The following is a 6,000-nucleotide window of genomic DNA, read 5'->3' as shown; positions in this document are numbered from 1 at the left end:
TTTTCTGATGTCTCAATGTACACAAACTTTGTTTAATAGTAATACACAAAGTTATTAAACATATTGGCTAAAATGACCTTCAGGCTGTGTGTATAAGGTGTATATGATGTGTATAAGGTGTATATGGTGTGTATAAGGTGTATATGGTGTGTATAAGGTGTATATGATGTGTATAAGGTGTATATGATGTGTATAAGGTGTGTATAAGGTGTTTGTGATGTGTATAAGGTGTATATGATGTGTATAAGGTGTATATGATGTGTATAGGGTGTATATGATGTGTATAAGGTGTATATGGTGTGTATAAGGTGTATATGATGTGTATAAGGTGTATATGATGTGTATAAGGTGTATATGAAACATAAATGCATTCTGTGCTTAGACTTGGGTCCCATCACCATGATATCTCGTTATGGTATGCAATTATTCCAAAGTACGGAAAGATCCGATATCCAAAATACATCAGGTCCCAAGCGTTTTGGATAAGGGATACTCAACCTGTACTATATTTATATTAATATATACTAGATAGAGGAGTAACAGGAATATCACTGTAATTCACCTCATATTTATATACAGGTTGAGTATCCCTTATCCAAATATTCCGAAATACGGAATATTCCGAAATACGGACTTTTTTGACTGAGATTGAGATAGTGAAAACTTTGTTTTTTGATGGCTCAGTGTACACAAACTTTGTTTAATACACAAAGTTATTAATAGTATTGTATTAAATGACCTTCAGGCTGTGTGTATAAGGTGTATATGAAACATAAATGAATTGTGTGAATGTAGACACACTTTGTTTAATGCACAAAGTTACAAAAAATATTGGCTAAAATGACCTTCAGGCTGGGTGTATAAGGTGTATATATAACATAAATGCTTTCTGTGCTTAGACTTAGGTCCCATCGCCATGATATCTCATTATGGTATGCAATTATTCCAAAATACGGAAAAATCCCATATCCAAAATACCTCTGGTCCCAAGCATTTTGGATAAGGGAGACTCACCCTGTATTACATATATTATTACACTGTATAGATGAGTACTAGGTGTAGTCTCATAAATAAGTTATATTAATATATATACTAGCGATCAGAAGAAAAGGAGTTTCCCTGTAATACAGTATATTAAAATATATACTAGATAGAGGCGTAATAGTAGTATCCCCGTAATATATGTATAGTAATATATACTAGAGATTGGAGTAATAGTAGAGTCCCTTTAATGCATTTATATTAATATATACTAGATAGATGAGTAATAGGAGTGTCCCCGTAATATATGTATAGTAATATATACTAGAGATTGGAGTAATAGTAGAGTCCTTTTAATGCATTTATATTAATATATACTAGATAGATGAGTAATAGGAGTGTCCCCGTAATATATGTATAGTAATATATACTAGAGATTGGAGTAATAGGAGTGTCCCCGTTATATAAATATACTGCTAGACAGAGGAGCAATAGAAGTATCCTCGTGATACACAGTGGTCGGGGACGGTGCTTCCTCCCGATAGCAGCGTGCAGTTGGTCAGTCCTCTCTGCAGGCGCAGACCACCACTTGTAGCCGCGGTAGCTCGGGGCTCTCCTGTGGCTTCTGCTCAGCGCCAGAACCAGTTTGTGAGTGCAGTAAACGGGTATGCGTCATCAGTTCAACCACACTTACGTCGACAGACATGGTCATGAGATTGACATGGAAAACGGTCGACGAGAGTTTTTCTTTTACTTTTTTGGTGTCGTTTTCTTCGGAAAGTGACGGAGAACTCCAGTTAGTGCACTGTGCCCTCGCATGACTCACTTCGCTCGCCATGCTTCGGGCACGGTGACTCGCTCCACTACCGCTGCGCTCGGCACAGGTTACCGTTCCCAATCGTAGTCCACGTGGATTGTAAAGTATGAAAAAGTTCCAAAAATTGGAGAGAGAAAAACATGTGAAAAAGTAATGTCTGCCTTTTTCCATGTCGACCTAGTACATGTCTACCTAGTGACCATGTCGTCCTAATGCATGTCCTCTTCGCTGTGCAGTGCTGCTCATATACGGTTCTCGGCCCTGACATTTCCCCAAAACTTTAGTCAGACATTACAGTTCACAACCAGAGCCGGTCCCTAGGCGTGGGCAGTATAGGCAAATGCCTAGGGACTCTGGAAAAGACTAGCGATCCCCCCCATCAGTATAGTGTGCGCCATAGTAAGCTGCGCTCAGGCTTTTGTTGGATTCCTGCGACACATGCACAGTAATACACACTATGTAGAGAAGTTATACATATATGTATATATATATATATTATAGAGAGAATTACTACCAGCACGTCCTGCGCCTGAAGATTGATTTTTATGCTATTTCCAGCTCCTGCTTTGTGGGTAATGATCACGTCGTCTATAAAACTGATTTAGAACAAACAGTATCGTATCATTCACTGTTCTTTTTGCCGCTGCCAGTGCGCAGTGGAACCGGGATCCCGACCTAAGATTCCAGTCCCACATTCAGGGAAAATAAATGAATAGAGAAAACAAATGATAAAATTAGGGAAAAACAACAGTAAATGTTTTTAATTTAGGAAGAAATGTTATTTAATCAGTAAAGCTTTTTCCTGTAGCGGTTGGCGGCTGTAGATGCCCGGGCTGCCGACTGCCATAAGAGTTAGCGCCAGTAGATGTACCGCGACGATCAGGCCGAGATAGGATGTAATGTCTTGTGAGGTCTCCACGGCGATACGGCCCGGAAAAGTTTCCGTGTAGTTCGGTCGTTGATGAAAAAATATCTTATGGCATCATCTTGTCTCCTCTGAGTTTTGATGGCTCCCACTCCCGATGTAACTTATTAGACTGTAAGCTCTGCTGGGATAGGCACTGATGTGACAGGGATTGATCCCGGCTTCTTTACATGCTACGCATCTGGCCCTCCACATCTGAGACTGTGTACAAGTAAGGCCCCTGTCCCAGTCGTCGGCCCTAACTACCATCTCGGCCTTCCTCATCTGAGACCACGGGCCTGTAAGGACTCTTCCCCATTTACACACTGGTCTCTACAGCTTCAAACCAACCAGTCCTCAACTCCATACACCCCTTTGTAGCATGCCCAAGATGGCTGCTACGTCTGGTACTCTTGTGGGTAGGATGAACAATTCGTGGAATTCTTATTCCTTAGGGGTTTTTTTTTTAACTTTGTATTCCCCCCTTTATTCTGTTTTCCCATTGCCTACCATACCACATATTGCTTATCCCGCCAAGTGTAACCTATGTAGGGCACCCAAGATGGCCGCCTCATCTGGTACCTCCACGAGTGGGCTGAATAAATCTTGGAACGAGATCAGTACGTAAAGCCGGCTGCCGGGATCCCTACCGTCAGTAGACCAACAGTGGGATCCCAGCCCACGGGTATGCCGGCAGCGAGGCGAGCGCTAGCAAGCCTCTTGCGGAGTCACTGCGTTCGCCAGGCCGCGGGCACGCTGGCTCGCTGCACTCACCACAGGATTTATTCTCCCTCTATGGGTGTTGTGGACACCCATAGAGGAATATAAGCCTGTGGCGCCGGGATTCCGGAGTCGTTATTTTGCCGCTAGTTGGTATTCCGGCGTCGGCTTTGTGACGTCTGGGATCCTGTCTAGCGGTATGGTGACCGCTTCCCCTTGGAACTGGTGGGTTGCTGGGTATCTTGTTTTCCCTGGGTGTAGTATGGTATGCCGGCGGCCGAGCTCCCGGCAACCAGCATACCGGCGGCGGGAGCCCGACCGCCGGCATACCGACAGCATGGCGAGGGCAAATGAGCCCCTTGCGGGCTCGCTGCGCTCGCCACGCTGCAGCCACGCTATTTATTCTCCCTCCAGGGGGGTCGTGGACCCCCACAAAGGAGAATATCTGTCGGTGTGCCGGCTGTCGGGATTCCTGACATTCGGCAACCTGAAGACCACCTGTTTTCCCTAACTCATTTGTCGTATGTTGTGTGTCAGACACGTATAACAGATGCTCTGTGTGTATGTTGTGTGTCAGACACGTATAACAGATGCTCTGTGTGTATGTTGTGTGTCAGACACGTATAACTGACGCTCTGTGTGTATGTTGTGTGTCAGACACGTATAACAGATGCTCTGTGTGTATGTTGTGTGTCAGACACGTGTAACTGATGCTCTGTGTGTATGTTGTGTGTCAGACACGTATAACAGATGCTTTGTGTGTATGTTGTGTGTCAGACACGTATAACTGACATTCTGTGTGTATGTTGTGTGTCAGACACGTATAACAGATGCTCTGTGTGTATGTTGTGTTTCAGACACGTGTAACTGATGCTCTGTGTGTATGTTGTGTGTCAGACACGTATAACAGATGCTCTGTGTGTATGTTGTGTGTCAGACACGTATAACTGATGCTCTGTGTGTATGTTGTGTGTCAGACACGTATAACAGATGCTCTGTGTGTATGTTGTGTGTCAGACACGTATAACTGATGCTGTGTGTGTATGTTGTGTGTCAGACACGTATAACAGATGCTCTGTGTGTATGCTGTGTGTCAGACACGTATAACTGATGCTGTGTGTATGTTGTGTGTCAGACACGTATAACAGATGCTCTGTGTGTATGTTGTGTGTCAGACACGTATAACTGATGCTCTGTGTATATGTTATGTGTCAGACACGTATAACAGATGCTCTGTGTGTATGTTGTGTGTCAGACACGTATAACTGATGCTCTGTGTGTATGCTGGGTGTCAGACACGTATAACTGACGCTCTGTGTGTATGTTGTGTGTCAGACATGTGTAACTGATGCTCTGTGTGTATGTTGTGTGTCAGACACGTGTAACTGATGCTCTGTGTATATGTTGTGTGTCAGACACGTATAACAGATGCTATGTGTGTATGTTGTGTGTCAGACACGTATAACAGATGCTATGTGTGTATGTTGTGTGTCAGACACGCATAACTGATGCTCTGTGTGTATGTTGTGTGTCAGACACGTATAACTGATGCTCTGTGTGTATGTTGTGTGTCAGACACGTGTAACTAACGCTCTGTGTGTATGTAGTGTGTCAGACACGTATAACTGACGCTCTGTGTGTATGTTGTGTGTCAGACATGTATAACTGACGCTCTGTGTGTATGTTGTGTGTCAGACACGTATAACTGACGCTCTGTGTGTATGTTGTGTGTCAGACACGTGTAATTGATGCTCTGTGTGTATGTTTTGTGTCAGACACGTATAACTGATGCTCTGTGTGTATGTTATGTGTCAGACACGTATAACTGATGCTCTGTGTGTATGTTGTGTCTCAGACACGTATAACTGATGCTCTGTGTGTATGTTGTGTGTCAGACACGTATAACTGACGCTCTGTGTGTATGTTGTGTGTCAGACACGTGTACCTGATGCTCTGTGTGTATGCTGTGTGTCAGACACGTATAACTGACGCTCTGTGTGTATGTTGTGTGTCAGACACGTGTACCTGATGCTCTGTGTGTATGCTGTGTGTCAGACACGTATAACTGACGCTCTGTGTGTATGTTGTGTGTCAGACACGTGTACCTGATGCTCTGTGTGTATGCTGTGTGTCAGACACGTATAACTGATGCTCTGTGTGTATGTTGTGTGTCAGACACGTGTACCTGATGCTCTGTGTGTATGTTGTGTGTCAGACACGTATAACTGATGCTCTGTGTGTATGTTATGTGTCAGACACGTATAACTGATGCTCTGTGTGTATGTTGTGTGTCAGACACGTATAACTGATGCTCTGTGTGTATGTTGTGTGTCAGACACGTATAACTGATGCTCTGTGTGTATGTTATGTGTCAGACACGTATAACTGATGCTCTGTGTGTATGTTGTGTGTCAGACATGTATAACTGACGCTCTGTGTGTATGTTGTGTGTCAGACACGTATAGCTGATGCTCTGTGTGTATGCTGTGTGTCAGACACGTATAACTGATGCTCTGTGTGTATGTTGTGTGTCAGACATGTATAACTGACGCTCTGTGTGTATGTTGTGTGTCAGACA

Source organism: Pseudophryne corroboree, chromosome 1 (assembly GCF_028390025.1).
Source record: "Pseudophryne corroboree isolate aPseCor3 chromosome 1, aPseCor3.hap2, whole genome shotgun sequence".
NCBI lineage: Eukaryota > Metazoa > Chordata > Amphibia > Anura > Myobatrachidae > Pseudophryne > Pseudophryne corroboree.
The sequence above is the reverse complement of the archived record's forward strand: the minus strand, read 5'-3'. Positions refer to the sequence as shown.